A 15,204-nucleotide genomic window follows, 5' to 3' on the forward strand; every position below is an offset into this window, starting at 1 on the left:
GGGAGGGCGCCGAGCCCGGCTGCGGGCCCGCTCTCCCCGACCGGCCAGAGCGCTGGAGGGAGGGTGGCGAGCCCGCCGCGGCTCCACTGGCGGCCGGAGTGCCGGGAGGAGGGCGGAGAGCCCGGCCGGAGCCCCACTCTCCCTGACCGGCCGGAGTGCCGGGGGGAGGGCGGAGAGCCCGGTCGGGACCCCGCTCTCCCTGACCGGCCAGAGCGCTGGGGGGAGGGCGGCGAGCCCGCCGCGGCTCCACTGGCGGCCGGAGTGCCGGGAGGAGGGTGGAGAGCCCGGCTGGAGCCCCACTCTCCCTGACCGGCCGGAGTGCCGGGGGGGAGGGCGGAGAGCCCGCCGCGGCTCCACTGGCGGCCAGAGTGCCGTGAGGGGGGCGGAGAGCCCGGCTGAGGCTCCGCTCTCCCCGGCGGCCAGAGCGCCGGGGGGAGGGCAGCGAGCTCGGACGGGGCTCCGTTCTCCCCAGCGGCCAGAGTGCTGGGGGGAGGGCGGCGAGCTCAGCCGGGGCTCCGCTCTCGGGCCGGAGCGCCCCGCCGCCCTGCCCCCCTCCAGGTGCCGCCCCAAGCACATGCTTGGTGGGCTGGTGCCTGGAGCCGGCCCTGACTGAAGAAGCTCTGGATGTGCAAGGAACGCAGGACTGGAAGCCCGAGTAAGGTTTTCCAATACACAGAGCTGACAATCAAATCTACGCATCCAACTACAATACTTTCCCTGCGAGACAAATGAAAAACAGCACCCTGTTTCATCAATGTCCATTTTCAAAAGTGAATCCCAAGGAAAACAGAGCAAAAGCCCTTTGTAACAGAGCTCTTTGAAAGCCCAGAGCCCAGTTGTATTGAGCAGGCTCTCAAAACTAACAAGAAAGGTCGTGCCCGTTTGGTCTTTGGCTTTCACAGGGCAAAGGCAGGGATTCCACAAACAGCAGCTAACTGAGAACCTGCTCATGTAAAAGGCTTTGCTGACATTAAAGTGCTGTTTGGAACAGCCAAGCAGTGTCTTGCAGTTAGTGTTCAATAAGAAACCGGTTAATGTCAATTGGTAGCAAACTGTAAGAAGGCACATCTGAATTCCTTGACTAACATTTTGCCCTTCTGTGATCTTTCCATCTGAGGAGCTCAGAGCACTCTACATGCATGAAAAGACCTTCACAATACCCCTGTGCAGTACTGTAGTATTTCTACTCGCGTCTTACCGATAGGGAAACTGAGGCACAGAGCTATCCGTGACTCTGCACGAGAGAGAGAGAGAGAGAGATGGGAATGGCACTGGGGACTCCTAAAGTCACAGTCCCATGTTCAGCCACCAGACTGTGCTGTCCCCCTTACTGTTAATATAAAAAAGTCTTATTAAATCAAATTTTTCTCTCCTGGACCGTTCATTAAGAGTGTTAACATACAGTAGCCTTGAATGTACTAGAGAGCTTTTTATCCATCTGTAATCTCTTGTCTTATACTTAGAGTATAAGCGCTTTGGGATGGTCTTTTTGTTCTGGTTTGGACAGCGCCCAGCACAATGGGGTCCTGGTCCATGACTCGGGTTCCTAGGCATTACTGCAATACAAGTAATGCATAAATAATAATAATAGTATAATATTTCCAGACCAGTTTTGCAGATTTAGGTTTTCAGGTAGGGTCCTATCTATCAGAACCATTCTGCCATTATACCAACAAGTCACTCCTGTCTGGCACTGGTGAGAGAGACAAGGTGAGTGAGGTAATATATTTTATTGGATCCACTTCTGCTGGTGAGAGAGGCAAGCTTTCAAGTTTAAAGCTGCGATTTCTAATAGACTCTGTTTTATGGTTATTTCTGCCTCCCAATTCTCCTGCCTGTATCCTACGTGTCTGTTTGGTCCATCTGTTGCATCCGGACACTTTGACTGCAAACTCTTTTGGGCTGAGACTATGAGTCGTCTTTGCTACTTGTCCGTAGAGCACCTAGCCCGGATTCTTGGTTGTATTAAGATGCACCAATGAACCCCAAACAACAAAACAGAAATTGAAATCCTGGGAAAAGGGTGGAAATTGAGCTCTCTGCAGGAGGATGGCCTCAAACAGGATATAGGGTTCTGACAGCTCACACAAAGTCCGGCCAAACAACCAAACTTCAGGGTGCTCATCTAAACTGACCTCCAAACCTTTAGAGAGGTTGAAGCATCAGTCCTTTTGCCAAGTCCTGGTTGGAACTATGCGGAGACTGAGCTGTCTCTCTCTCTCTTCACAGGCAGATTTGGATGCATTAGGAGTTACATGTGTAAAAATCCCATCGGTGCCACTTGAAACAGACTCTGAAAGATATAAAGAAGTGCTTTGTGAACCACCAAACTGGCTACTGCAACTAGGCAAATGAAGTGCATCTAATCCACTGGGCCTTCCTGGGGCAGATATCTTAGTGGTTTGAGCACTGGCCTACTAAACCCAGGGTTGTGAGTTCAATCCTTGAGGGGGCCAGAGGGATCTGGGGCAAAAAAATCTGTCTGGAAATTGGTCCTGCTTTGAGCAGGGGGTTGGACTAGATGACCTCCTGAGGTCCCTTCCAACACTGGTATTCTATGATTCTATGATCCCAGTTACTGCCTAGTAGTAAAAGGGCTGTGATTTCCAGGGAGCCATCCTGCTCCCAACCGGGTGTATCAATCAGACTTATTATGTGTATTGTGGTTGTGCCTGGAGGTCACCAACCAGGGAACAAGGCCCCATTGTGCTACGTAGGCCCTGCCCTAAAGAGCTTACAACCTAAGTAAGTATTGTGCTCACCTGGGGTCTGATGCAAAGCCCACTGATGTCTCTAGGAACCTTTTTGTTGACTTCAGTGGCTTTGAATCAGGCCTTTGATGGCCAGCCACACTACAGATCTGATCCATTATTAAAACTGGGGAAAAGGGGAATCAGGAGCAAGAGACAATATTCAACAGACCAAGAGTTCAATCTAACTCCAAATGAAATGAACCATCCTGACTCCAGTCGGACTTGAATCAGGCTCATCTTGACTGACTAACTGGGGTTTCTCTGGACAGGCAGTGACTGGGTGAATCTCACTTTGGAAAGGGGTGATTTAGAGAGAGTTTTGTAGTGACCCCAAAAGACTCTGCCATTTACTCTAGTAACAAGTGAGCTGTGAATCTTAAAAATACTCACTGTTATCTTAGGAGTAACTTTCTTGTGTCATAAGTTTTTTCCCCCTCTTGTATCATGTTTAGATAATTGCATTCAAGCAAGAGAATTTCTCCCTGATGCATCAGAACCCACTTAACACTTTGCAGAAGAGCCAATATGTTTTACAGGGGACAGGAGCAAGCCTTGAGCACTCATGGAAATAGTTCCCATGGAGTTTTTCGCTAGACTGAGGATGTGAGCCCCAGATTCTTATTTGGGCACATTCTGCCCATCTAAGCTCCCCCTGAAGTTTCAGCTGGGCAAGTTATTTTTCACTTTCTGTCCTACACAGCTAGGGAGTGTTCAACACCTCCTGGCAGCATGACAGTGGCAGAATTGACTCCTGTGTAGCTGTAGAGTGTATTGTGATCCTTCGGGATGAAGGGTGCTACACAAAACGCAATACATGACCTCGGCCCTAAGAATTGCCATACTGGAGCTGGATAATGCTCCATCCAGTCTGGTATCCTCTCGCTAAAAATAGTCCATTACTCAACTTTTCACATCATGACATCACTCTGGACCCTGCATTCATAGCCCTTCCACAAGTATTTTGTACTCATTTGGGTTTGTTACTTGGTTTCCTAGGACTTCACGGTTGCCCGTGTGACACGTGATGGTCAATGCTGAACATCATGGTGACAGCAGGGATAGAACTCAGCTCCGCTTATTCCAAGAGCACAGGCCCCTACCACCTAAGCTAAAGGAGACTCCGCATTAGCTGTATAGGGACTAAGTCACACAGCTGAGAAATCCTGACTCTCTCCAGAGGGAGACAGTGATACAAACCACATGTGCTCGCCAGTTTACCCTCCTTTTTCCATGGAAAATGGATTTCTCACAACGCTTCCATTATTTTAAGTTATTTAAAAGAAACAAAACAAGACCTGAAGATACAAGGTTACTCCCAACCGATGATGGCTCAGCGCCTCCGTGGAGACAGAAATCTGCTGCTCTAGGCAGACAACAAGCTTCAGACTCCTGCTAAGCTCTTTGCCTCACCAATGGCTTGTGGCAATGAGTTCCACAGGTTAGCTGTTCATTGTATATAAAATATTCCGTTTACTCAATTTGCAAACTTGCCCCCTTTCAGTTTCATTGAACATGCCTTTGTTCTTGTATTAAGAGGAAGGACGAATAGCAGAGCTCGATCCATCTTCTCTAGATCAATTGTTACTTTTTAATGCCTTCATCACTCTCTCTCAGGTAAAAACAACAAGGAGTCTGGTGGCACCTTAAAGACTAACAGATTTACTTGGGCATAAGCTTTCGTGAGTAAAAACCTCACTTCATCCGAAGAAGTGAGGTTTTTACTCACGAAAGCTTATGCCCAAATAAATCTGTTAGTCTTTAAGGTGCCACCAGACTCCTTGTTGTTTTTGTAGATACAGACTAACACGGCTACCCCCTGATACTCTCTCTCAGGTAAACAGTCCTAGTTTTTTCAGCCTCCTTTCAAAAGGAAGTAGCTGGAGGGCCGGGGGGGGGGGGGTCTTCATAACAATGTTTTCCATACCATCATAACAAACACTCTGAACAGATCACAGCTCCCTTGGGAGGCAGTCTTGCTCACATGTACTCTCCTGGTGAATAAAACAAATTCTCCCACTCAACTGTTTTCCCCTCCTGCTCCCACAAGCTGCTCACGGGAGGGCAGCCCCACATCCATGCTCCTTTCCTAGGCCACCCAGAAGAATGTGGGAAAACACATGCCATCTCTGATTGCTCTGTGGTAGGCAGCCAGCCACTACTGGGACTCACAGGACGGTTGGTAAGCATGAGTGGGGAAGGGGAACTAGCCAGCATGGGAGGATAAAGGGAGCCATCAAGGGACAGAGGAGAGTCATCATGTGGGCAGCAAGAGAAGAGAACAGAGGGAGTAGGGGAAGGAGGAAGAGTAAAGGGGCACTAGTGCACCTAAACAACTAATCTAGGATTGGAAAGTGTTCCTGACAATTATGTAATCATACAAGAGTCCATCGGGCTGTGCAAAACACACACACACACAAATCCTATAGGGGCTACGTGATGGCAGGCTGGGCTGTAAAGGTTTTTATCAGCTTGAATCTGGATGGCTGCATTACTCCCAAGCACAGAAGTCACAAGTGTATTATCCAGACTCTACCCCTCCTGCTGCTCCAAGCATTCCCAACCAGCAACACTTGACCTGATTCTTGTCAGTTTCGTAGCTGACCACACGGTTCTGATTGGCAGCTGTGAAAACTGACTGAGTAGCAGTGGCAGCATGGGCGCTGTCAGCCTGCAGACTCAGGCAGACAGCACTGCATACTTTTATGCTGTGCTCACATACATAGGGCCAACTTTGCAATCATGAGAGCTAGGTTTTGTTGTTGCTGTTTTTGGAATGGAAGCCTCCCATGACTCTTCCCCAGCTGCTCCTGCCTAGAAATGGAAAAAGCATCACCTTCACGAAAGCAAACAGGTCAAACGAAAGTCAGTTCAATTTTCTCTGATGTGCAAGTACTAAGAGAGCAGATCTACTTGTTTCAAGGGCATGCACTCAGTTTTTCCTCATGTGCCCTTCGATCATCCTGCTATGCATCCCTTGGGTTGAAGGTGCTTTACAATCACCCAGCCTGTTCTGTCCTAGCTGTTGATTGCTGGGTATTTCCTGATCAGGGGAAGGTGTGGAACTGCACAGGGTTTGTACTTGGCTGGTAGGTTCATTGCTTGGACAAGACCACATCCAGTGGAAGGTTGAGACTGAGGCTAAAGTTGGAGAGGCTGGGGATGGTGTTCTCCTGGGCAAGTACTTCTCTGTGTGCTAACTCAGTCCTCAAAGCCCACACAACAGCTACTCCGGATAGCCCACATCTTCCCCTTTCTTACCCTGTCTTAGGGGAGGCAGTGCAGCCAAGCAGACAGAGCACTGGATTGGGACTTAGAAAACCCAGGCATTCGATTCCTGGCTCCACCACTGACCGGCCCAGTAGTCTTGGGTAAATCACGCTCCCCCTTTGTGCCTCAGTTTCCCCATCTGCAAAATGGGATAACAACACTGACCTCCTTTGTGAAGAGCTTTGAGATCTACTGATGAAAAGTGCTAGATAAGAGCTAGGTATTATTATGATGACAACAGCAACAGCTTAACAATCAAACCGAATCTAACAGCTTAGGTCCTACAGTACTTATTGATGGTGTTGCTTATTCAGCAGGTGGAGCTCTTGCCTTTTGAAGGGATACTCAAACCAGTGCCTCAGGAGGACATGGAAACATAAAACCAAGGTCCTGGCCACTCTGTACTCAAAGATCCATAGCATGTTTGGCAAAAAAAAGTCATTCTCCTTGCTAAACACTAACTTGGATATTTACATTCTGTCCCGCTACAATTTCTATCAATTTTACTTTCTTTCCTGTCCTTAGCTGCTGTTTAGTGTTGTAGGGCGCTGTTCAACAGCTGCCATGTTCCACCCTGGAGGTGGCCACACTGGGAGATCTAACCCGTTACTGGCAATTGTAAAGTATGGCTACCCTGCAGCTGGGAGGGTAGACAAGACAAGACAAGAGGGTAGATCTGGGTAGACAAGACTCACCAGTTTTGCTCCAGCTATCACGTTAAAATATAGTAGCGTGAACGCTGCGGCACGAGTGGATGGCTCAGGCTAGCCACCTGAGCTTGTATTCAGGCGAATAGCCCGAGCCACAGCGTCACACTGCTATTTTTAGCACGCTAACCTGATCAAAGCTAGCGTGAGTCTTTCTATCGAGGTCGGGAGGCATGTTCCAAGCTGCAGCGTAGACATATCCTAAGATGCTTTGGGATTTGTCTGGATGACAGCTCCTATACAAATGTAAGACTCAATCATGACTCAGCACCTATGGGGCCTTTGTGTGTTCCAAGCACGTGACAAACAACTAATCAATCAATAGTAAGGTCCTTATTCAGACTCGACTGAATAGCTAAGCTCTCATCGGGCGTCCCGCTTTGTTCTGAATGCAACTAGGGTAAGGCTCTAGGCAGGAGTTTCCTAGCTGAGGTCCTGCCAGTGGGAACGCTCACCCCAGGGAGCAAGTTGAAAAATGATATCACATCACAGGGCATGGTCACAATCTCACGATGATGACTGACATCAGTTACGCCTGCTGAATACAAACATGGCACTGCCTTATTGCATGGGCCAGTACTGTATAAACCGCTCACACTCACACAGAACATTCCTAGTTTGTACCAATGACCTAATTCTACAACAGCGTGGGCCAGGTGACACAGCATTGGACTGGGAATCAGGAGACGTGTGTACTATTCCCAGTTCTCCTGCTGACCTACTGTATGATCTTGAGCAAGTCACTTCACCTCTGTGTGACTCAGTGTCTCCTCCCACCCCTTTGTGCCTTGTCTATTTAAATTGTGAGCTCATCAGGGCAGGGACTTTTTCTCACTAGGCTATACGTACAGCACCTAGCACAGTGAGGCCTCTAGGCATGCCTGTCACCCAAATTATAACTAATGATACAGTCCTTCCTCCCACAAGGGCTGCAAGTTCTGGCTTTTGGTTATCAGAGCTGGACACATTTTTTTAAAAAAAGTATCACACTAGCCAACTGAATTGTGGAGACTCTCCCGGGCTGTTCACCAACATTTCTAGACCAGGGCCCTTCCAACACCCACTGAAGGCAATGGAAAGGTTCTCAACAACTTCTGTGGGCTTTGGCTCAAGCCATTACAGCACCGAGAAAATATCCCGTCAACCCCAATGGGCTAGACTCATTTTTAAACACGGAAGCCAAGACTCACGCAGACAGTTTTAGAACCAGCTGCTTATGTTACACATTCTTAAGGAAGGTCAAGTAATCCAGCAAACAGCTCATGGCTTTCCCGTGCTGACCTTCAACTGCTTTAATTAAAAGAAAAAGGAGAGCAGCACCAAAAGACTGAGTCGTGAAAGCTGGCTATCAAAATCTTATAGGGGTAAACTCATTTGACCTTGCAGGAAGAATAGCCCTTCTGGTCATGTGGCCTATGCCGGCTGGGCATTTAATTACAAAAATCTACTGAATGTTTAAGGAGAGGGAAACACTTCACGGGAGCATTGCAGGGGTGACTGGGACTGAGACAGGCGTTACAGCAAAGCCCATCTACTGTCTACAGTGTGCCAGATGAAAAGCGGTGATAGCCTATGTCACGTCAGGGAGATCCTGCTCGGTGCCAATAGCAACTGGAAGAATGCAGCACCTGCACAGTCCTTGGGACACATCCTTTGCTCTCCCTGAAGTCCGTGGAGCTGCACCAGTGGAAGGTCTGCCCTCTGCAGAGTCTAAAGAAATAATCTTACCCAGGAACTTAATTTTGTGCCAGGTTTTTATTTTAAAGCACTCAAAGAAACAAGCAGAAATTGGCAAGATCCCTAGTGATACAGGCTCTGAGCTCAAAGCTCTACTTCACGGTAACTACAATGGGGACACCAGGGTCTCAGTGTCGCTAAAGAGAGGTAAGCCAATCACCAGCATGCATCCACCCCTATTCTGATCTGAGTTCGGTGCACTGGTCAATAGAATCATAGAATATCAGGGTTGGAAGGGACCTCTGGAGGTATCTAGTCCAACCCCCTGCTCAAAGCAGGACCAATCCCCAGACAGATTTTTACCCCAGTTCCCTAAATGGACCCCTCAAGGATTGAACTCTCAATCCTGGGTTTAGCAGGCCAATGCTCAAACCACTGAGCTATTCCCGCCCCCCCCAGGAGCAGCCCCATTGAAGCGACCCGAGTGAGATTAGAAGTGAGCCCCTGGGGGTTGTTATGTATTGAGAGCTGTCAATGGGCACATATTTAGACCAGTGTAAATCCAAAGCAACCCCACTGAAGTCTGTGGAGTTACACAGGGATCAATTCACCCTTTTTTTGTTTTAATCCAACACACGAAGGCCTTGCCTGCCCAGCCACAGATCCCTACCCGGCAGCGAGAGAAGGAGACCCAGTCAACAGCTATTATCCCCCCTTGACCATCCCCGGGCTTTTAGAGTTTAGGGTTAGGGTAGATTGCTTGGTGGCTCCTGCTGTCCCTGAAGCCAAGGGAGGGAAATGGCCAAAAATGGCAGCTGACCCCTCCCCCATTCAGATCCTTAGCCCTAAGTGTTATCTGGTGACGCAGGGTGGATCAGATCCCTGCTCTGTTCCCTCCAAGCCCAATCTGTCAGGATGCAGGGTAGGGCCAGCGGAAAAAGTGGGATCATTTCCACTCACTCAGAAAGCAGGACGCTGCAGCCATGAGGAAGCGGAGTTTCTTGTGCCTCGCTCCCAGGATTGCCAATCCCAAATAATAAGAACATTGGAACGGCCATACTGGGTCAGACCAATGGTCCATCTAGTCCAGTATCCCGTCTTCCAACAGTGGCCAATGCCAGGTGCTTTAGAGGGAATGAACAGACCAGGTAATCAACAAGTGATCCATCCCTTGTCACCCATTCCCAGCTTCTGGCAAACAGAGGCTAGGGACACCATCCCTGCCCATCCCGGCTAATAGCCATTGATGGACCTATCCTCCACGAACTTATCTAGTTCTTTTTTGAACCCTTGGGCCTTCACAACATCCTCTAGCAAAGAGTTCCACAGGTTGACTCTGTGTTGTGTGAAGAAATACTTCATCTGTTTTAAACCTGCTGCTTATTAATTTCATTTAGTGACCCCTTGTTCTTGTGTTATGAGAAGGAGTAAATGACACTTCCTTATTTACTTTCTCCACACCAATTATGATTTTCAAAAATTAAACATCATGCATTGGACCGCTTCCAAATCATAAGCTTGGCTTCGAAAGAACAACTTGGTGGTGTTTGTATTTGCTTGCTGGTGTCTGAGCTTTTAAGGTTCATGTTTTCTGACTTTTCCCCACAACATAGGGCCTAGAAACCTATTTATTTTTTTAAATTGCAAGCTGAGATTCTCTCCAATTTACGTGATCCTTCGGCCCAGCAGAAAGATATGAGATTTGCTGTCAAACCGTGAGCTGGCAACCCTGCAATCCTTGGCACTTTCATCTGAAGTGTGACTAATGGAGACATTATTTCCTTGTGTGGTAGAAACGAGAAAGTGAAACAAAAAAATAAAAACACACGGCAAGTGATCAAGGAAAGACTTGCTTGTTCCATAGCCACAGAGGTCTGAATGCCCTCCCAGGTCACCAGCAGGCGTGAGCAGAGCAGTAAAGGGACCGCAGGGAAGTGGTGTTAGAGAAAGAGAAGATGGGAAAGGGGGTAGGTGTGGGGCTGAAATGCTGCTAATGTTTGTGACTGAGCATCTGGCAGGATCTAGTCCAGTTGCGTTTGTTTTAACACAAACATTCCGGTTTGCCTTTCAGAGCCACCAGGTCCGCTGCTTAAAGTGGTCTGAAAAAACTTTGATTCTAACCTGGGAGCAAGAGCTTTGGTAAGATAGTGCTGAAAGCACACCTCTCAGCAACACGAATCAATTCAAAAACTTACCTTTTGGCTGGGTCTGCAGCCCCTTGTGACCTCTCCTGCCCCCTCCCCCCGAAGTGCTGGCCACATCTCACTAGAAGCCAGCAACACAAGGCAGAGTCAGCACAGCTGAGTCTGAACCCCCCCATCTCCCCAACATCCTCCTCCTCCGTCAACATATTGAAACAACTTCACCCAAGTGACCCAAAACTGGCGGAGGAATGAAACCGCGCTAAGGCTCAGTCAGTTCTCTCCTACCTGCAGGGAGAAAAATAACCCGCCTGTGCTTTTCAGGCTTGGAATCTCTCTCTTACCGACTGGTGCTGCTGCTTTCGACTTGGAGATGCCAAGGGATCATTTTGCGAAGAAACTAGTCTTGAATCTGCACAGTTCCCTCCTGGATGGTTCCTAAATAACCACTAGGGTGTGTCTATGTTGCACACTTGGGCTCGTGGGACTCGGGTTACGGGGCTGTGGTGTACACATTCAGGCTCCGGCTGGAGCCCAAGCTCTGGGGCCCCATGAAAGGGGATAGTGCTAGAGCCTTTGCTCCAGACCGAACCTGAATGTGCGCACCACAATTAAACAGCCCCTAGTGCAGAGGTGGGTAAACTACGGCCTGCGGGCCACATCTGGCCCATGGGACCGTCCTGCCTGGTCCTTGACTCCCGGCCGGGGAGGCTAGCCCCCAGCCCCTCCCCTGCTGTCCCCCTTCCCCACAGCCATGCGGGCAGCACGGCAGCGTGTCTGGCTCCGACTGGGCGGCGCAGCTGCCAGACATGCTGCTCTGAGCGGCATGGTAAGGGGGCCGGTGGGGTTGGATAAGGGGTAAGGGGTCCCGGGGAGCAGTCAAGGGACAGGGAGCTGGGGGCGGTTGGATGGGGCGGGGGTTGGATAAGCGTGGGAGTCCCAGGGGGCCTGTCAGGGGGTAGGGGAGTGGATGAGGGGGCAGTCAGGGGACAGGGAGCAGGGGGGGTTGGATAGGGAGTGGGGTCCTGAGGGGGCAGTTAGGGGCAGGGGGTCCCGGGAGGGGGCGATCAGGGGACAAGGAGCAGGGTGGTGGTGGATGGGTTGGGGGTTCTGAGGGGGCCGTCAGGGGGCGGGAAGTGGGAGGGGTTGGATAGGAGGCAGGGGCCAGGTTGTTTGGGGAGACACAGCCTTCCCTACCCGGCCCTCCATACAGTTTTGCAACCCCGATGTGGCCCTCGGGCCAAAAAGTTTGCCCACCCCTGCCCTAGCCCGAGTCAGCTGACATGGGTCAGCCGCGGGTATTTCACTGCAGCGTAGATGTACACCTAGAGCCTTTGTCCAGGAGACTCTGGACATGCTAAGCCTCCATTTTGGCCATAACCACCCTAGAAAAGTGAACGAGCTGTAACTGAACCCATTTAAGAACAAATGGCTCAGTGAGTCCCCACTAGCCATGCCAAACCTCCCCCAACCCATTTTAACTGCCGTGCCCTCTGGGGACCTATCCTACAACGCCCGCCTCAGCTCCCAGCAGCAGTGTATTCTGGGAGATGGTGCCAGGCCAGTAGCAGGAGGACTAGCTGTACTGTTTCAGCTTGTTAGCATCCACACTGGGACAAAACTGGTTCCGAATGAACTGGGGAAGCTCTAACCAGGTATTAAACCTGTCGGAAGGCTGGCTGTGCTACCCAGCTATTAGACCTCTCGGGGCATTTTGGTGCATGGACACAAAGCGTTCTACAAGCCTTCTAGGGCCTCTGATTGTTTATTGTCCCTAGTGTAGACAAGGCATTTGCTGGATGGCAAATGACAAAGTCGTAATGAAACAACCTTAAATTTACTCAGCACGGGGGGGGGACGGGACACACAGCCATGTACATGAGCAAAAAGTAGCTGTCATCAATACAATAAAAAAGGTGATTCTATACTACGCTACTGCCCCTGTGTGTCCTGTCCACTATTGGAGAACAGTGGTCAGGCAGGTAGGTTAGAAGGTTAAAGGTTCTATCATGGCCGTAGGAGCCAGAGACGCATGGAGCAGGGGTGGAGGAGGTATCACTGCTCAGCAGCAATGGCTTGATTTTCAGAGACATTGATCATGCGCTTCCCCCTCTGTAGCTCATTGGAGCAGATCTGCGCCTTTTAAAGTTAGCAAGATTTTCAAATAATTTAGGGGTAAAATGACCTAACTCATACAGTTACTGCAATGAAGTGCACATACTGGGTAATCACCTGTAAATAGCCAGCTAGCAGGGGTTCTCAAAGTGCGCAGCATCACTTTTACCCCACTAATTGCAACGGGATTTTTGGGGTGGGAGCACCCAGAGGCCCCAACAAAGATCAGGTCCCAGTGTGCTGGGCACAGGGGGCATGCACACACTGGAAGCCAGTTCCTGCTGCCTTGAAGAACTTACAATCCAACTGAAGATAAAGCGGGGTGCAAGATGATCACAGGGGATGAAGGAGGGTAACAGAGATAGGAGACACATGCTTACAAAGACTAGCTAGATACAAAGACTAGCAAGCCCTAAAATACACCTCTACCCCAATATAACGCTGTCCTCGGGAGCCAAATTTTTTTTTACCGCATTATAGGTGAAACTGTGTTATATCGAACTTGCTTTGATCCGCCGGAGTGCGCAGCCCCCCCCCCCCCCCAGAGCGCTGCTTTACTGCGTTATATCCAAATTCATGTTATATCGGGTCGCGTTATATCGGGGTAGAGGTGTATAGGGCGTGGTTTGCAAAAGTGAAGTCCCACTGGAGTCAGTGAGAGCACAGTTTAAGCCAATGGGGAGGGCTTTCAGAAAGCCCACCGTGACTACACCAGGAACACATGCTGCCCTTGATCTCTGTGTAAGTCTCTTCCTGCTATCGGCAGGAGCTCTGCTGTGGATCAAGGGGATTAACTGGCCCTACATCTTATGTTGAGTAACACCCTGCTTTACGATGCCCTGGGATTAGTTGTGGAGTAAAATGCTGCACAATGCTCTTAGGACCGTCAGAATCCGGCGCTTTGTAAACCTGGCCCGCAGCCCATAATAAAAAAATGTAAGATAGATCTTGCAGAAGCTTCCAGGTACAGTCTGATTCCTCCAGAGTTTAGTTTCTGGAGAGGCTAATCTTCACAGCTGCATTACTCTTTATTATTATCAGTGCTATCGTAGTGGCTGGGAGCTCTTGTCACGGCCCAGGGCCCCACTAGGTGCTGTACAAACACAGAACAACAAAAAAAGCATGGCCCCTGTCCAAAAGATCTTCTGATCTAAGCGGAAGACAAGAGATGGGTACAGACAGATGGGGGCGATTACAAGGGAACAATGAGACAATTCCAGTCACCATGATGGGCAGGGCTCTCTGCACACCAGCAGCCTGACCGTTGTCAAGTTTCTTGTAGGCAGCACAGAAAAGGAAGTTTTCAGGAGGGATCTGAAGGAGAACAAGTGAAGTGGCCTTGTGGATGTTTACAGGGAGCACCTAGAGTTTAAGGTCAGAAGGGACCATTAGACCACCTTTCTAGTCTGACCTCCCGTAGATCACTGGACATTAAATTTCCCTTAGTTAGCCCAGTATGGAGCCCTTCCTTTCTCCTTCACAAGGGTTGCCAACATCTCCTGGTTCTGTTGGCAAAGAGGGTGGGGTCTTGGCCTTTCTTTTTAAGAAGATCATCCCTCTTCAAGCTGGTTTTGTGAACTATACGGCCGGGGCTGTCCTCAGGCATATGCAGAATATGCAGCTGCGTAGGGCACCATGAAATTTGGGGCACCAAATTGTCCCAATTTTCATGGAGCCCTACGCAGCTGCGGACTTCGTATGCAGCAGTGCTGGTGGCCAGCTCCATCCCCCAGCGGGCCCCCCTGTGGGGTGCACCCACTGCAAGGGGCAGGGACGTTCCTAGGGGGGTGCAGGGCCAGGGACAACTCCCTCCGCCCCTGCCTCTTCCCGCCCCCACCCCGCCCCCTTTTTGCACCCCTTCTCCCAAGCCACCTCCCCCAGCGATGGATGCGGCCCAGGGGATTAGCGGGGGGAGCCTGACGCTGGCAGCAGGGGTCAGACCTACCCCTGCACTCACCCAGCCCCAGCCTGCTCCACTCCGCTGGCTCCCCGCTGCGTCGCTCTGCTTCCCGCCGCAGGTGTGTGTGGGGGGACAGACCAGTGCCAGGGGGAGGGCGGCGAGCCCGCTGCGGCTCCGCTCTCCCCGGCGGCCGGAGCGCCGCGGGGAGGGCGGCGAGCCCAGTCGCAGCCCCGCTCTCGGGCCGGAGCGCCCCGCCGTACCGCCCCCCTCCAGGCGCCGCCCCAAGCACATGCTTGGTGGGCTGGTGCCTGGAGCCGGCCCTGCTCCTGCCTGCCATGATCAGCTGTTTCGCAGCATTGAGGAGGCTCTGGGGGAGGAGGGGGAGGAACTGGATGGGAAGAGGCAGGGTGGGGGCGGAAAGAGGTGGGGCAGGGTGGAGCAGGGGCAGGAAGAGGCAGGGTGGGGCCTTGGGGGAAGGGGGGAAGTGGGGGTGGGGTCTGAGGCAGAGCTGGGGATTGGTCACCCCCTGGCACTTTGAAAAGTCGGCCCCTGTGGATCCAGGGACCCTTGGTGTCAACTGGTAGAGGGCACAGGGAGTACATAGGGTTTTACAGGGAACCCCTGGGTCAGATATCTGCATAACA

General features: G+C 50.8%; 1 protein-coding gene across 9 annotated transcripts in view; it reads right to left on the bottom strand.

Moving 5' to 3' along the window:
- Nucleotides 1–15,204, bottom strand: part of LZTS3 (leucine zipper tumor suppressor family member 3) — a 145,256-nt gene that overhangs the window by 30,849 nt on the left and 99,203 nt on the right. For 2 of the 9 annotated variants that reach the window (XM_065597272.1, XM_065597269.1), the window contains exon 2: nt 2,136–2,293. The exons of 6 other annotated variants lie outside the window; for them this stretch is intronic. The gene's annotated coding sequence lies outside the window, so the exon portion shown is untranslated. Of the gene's footprint in view, nt 1–2,135; nt 2,294–15,204 lie in introns of those variants that run through there. One more of the 9 variants, XM_065597275.1, reaches the window with a different exon arrangement.

The sequence above is a fragment of the Chrysemys picta genome, chromosome 5, assembly GCF_011386835.1.
Source record: "Chrysemys picta bellii isolate R12L10 chromosome 5, ASM1138683v2, whole genome shotgun sequence".
Taxonomy (NCBI): Eukaryota; Metazoa; Chordata; order Testudines; family Emydidae; genus Chrysemys; species Chrysemys picta.